Here is a 2,412-nt window from a genome sequence, read left to right on the forward strand (position 1 = left end):
AATTCCTGCTAAGTTTGTTGTCATTCTCTGTTGTTTGGATGAAACCCCAGGTCTCCTAAGTGTAATGTGCATATACTTACAATCATTAGAGTAAGACCAGCTAGGAGGAGTGATATCCAAAGTCTTCAAAAATGAGTGAGTCTCCTTGTCCTAATGGGGAGTGAAAAACAACGGAGGGAAGAGCTGCTTGAAAGTTAATAGAAAACATGATGGAAGAGTAGCTACAAAGAGAGAAAGGTGATTCTCTGTAGCGTCAGATGATACAGCAAGTGTCTACGGCCACGGATTGCAGGCTGAACGTTTCAGGTTGGGCATCAGGAAAAGAGTTCGCCAAGAAGGTAACGCAGTACAGAAACCCGTGGTCTGGTGGGGCCGCGTACTCTCCGTTTCTGGAGTTTTCAGGGCTCAGACAGGCAAAGCCATGGCCAGCCTCAACTGGTGTTGGCACTAGTATCACTCAGAGCGGAAACTTGGACTAGCTGTCCTCCGGGAGTCCTTTGAGACAAACATTTCTGTGATACTGCTCAGTTCCTGTCCAGAGGTACCGCACTGTCTGTGCCAGGGATAGTAAAGGAGCAGTGCATGGAAGGAAGCACGAGGACTCGTCTGTTCACCTGGGGCGAGATGGTCAGAATGCTAGAGAGATCGCAAGTTGGAAGCAACACATCGGTTAAATTTCCAGAGCACAGAGGATGCTTCCACACCTTTTAAGAAAACAAATCTCATGTTCAAAGATCTTAGCCGAAATGCAAGAACAGAGATTCTTTATGCTATAAGCAAATATTTTAAAAGTTAATAACATCCTGGCTTATAAATATTTCTCATTAATTAGTCATGTCTTCTAACCTCCAAAATATAAAAAAAAAATCTTTGCCTATCTCAGCTTTTAAGCTATAGGTTTGGGGGATTGTTTGCTTAGTTCATATTGAAGGAGGCATGTATGGGTCTCTTGTGAGCACTGAAATCCAGATCCTGGTGGTTGAACTATTCAGATCATATGCAAAATGAACTTGCTTTCTGGATCTTTTCTTACCTTTATTTACATTTTACTTAAACTATACTTGCTACAGCCTTTGCTGCTGGCTGTGTTCATGTTTATTGGCTGCAATTAAGAAGCAAGTTTCATAACAGCCCACATTGCCTCCTTCAGAAGACGACAAATCTATCAAAAGCGAAAAAAAAAACCCCAAAAACCCAAAGCCCTGGTTACTCCGCAGAGATGAGAACCGGCTGCATGGCACAATTAGATTTGCTCTGCTGTACCTTGGAAATAGGAAAGATGAGGCTGCTTTTTAATTGAAGTGCACAGCATAGCATGCTAATTCGCTGTTCCTCTGCCAGCAAGGAGCTTGAAATATTTTAAATAAATGATGCCCCAAACAGAATTTGATTATATCTAAGTTCATGTGGCATTCTACTATCAGTCTACAATAATATGCTGGTTAAGTATAGCTCATTGAGTCCTGCAGGCGGTACTAGTTCTTTCTCTGCTCTTTTATATCAGTTATTGCAACAAATTAATGCAAAGTACAGCAGGGTGGTGTTACACTGTGCCATAGCAGTAGTGGGAACATTGCCACCCAAAATCCAGTATAAACCACTAGAGTTGAAGTGACGTTGGTGATGGTATTTGTGGTGGAGTTTCAGGATTTATGTCTTGTTGTTCGTTTGCTTTGGCCACTTTCAACCGTTTTGTCTGGGATCTTAAGACTGCAAGTCCGAGCTGATGTCGCTGACTTCGTGTCTGTCAGTGCCGTCTGTTCCTTTGGGGCGTGTTTCAAGCAAAAGACCTGTTTCAGTCTTGCATCTCAGAGTTGAAACTGTTTCAAAGATGCTGAATTTCTGTAAATTTTGTGAAGCTAGGCAACCGGGTAGGGGAGAGAAGCTGATGCTGCCCAAGCTGGTGGATATGATCAGGAGCCTTAATAGTCCAGTTGAGGGAGAAGCTCAGCAAATGCAATCACAAGGTGCAGACTCCTCGGAAACGAGGGTTCCTTTGTTCAGGCAGCGATGGTGTTACCCTGCATAGGCAGAGATATGCTGCACTGGGTGTTGTTTTGCTGAGAGGTTATCTGTGATGTGCAGGGAGGAGGGATGCTGCTGATTGTCTCCTCCAACTCCTGCAAACATAGATCTAAGCACACTTTTTCACAGGCCAGTGTGGTTCCCACACTGATGGTGGCCAAATACCATCGTTTATGATAGTTCACTTTTGTTCTTTTAACCTCTTTGGATGATTTTTTCACCTTCCTTGGTTTCATATGTTCTCTTTCCACTCTTTAAAACCCTTCTCATAAAGTAAACTCTCTGCTGAGTTGCTTCCAAAGAGACAATTGACTCATGATGTATTTCACTGTAAATCTGAACAGAAGAAGCTTGCTTGGTCACTCCTGAGTTGGTCACATCACTCAC

Source organism: Buceros rhinoceros, unplaced genomic scaffold (genome assembly GCF_000710305.1).
Source record: "Buceros rhinoceros silvestris isolate BGI_N320 unplaced genomic scaffold, ASM71030v1 scaffold19692, whole genome shotgun sequence".
In the NCBI taxonomy this organism is placed as follows: Eukaryota; Metazoa; Chordata; class Aves; order Bucerotiformes; family Bucerotidae; genus Buceros; species Buceros rhinoceros.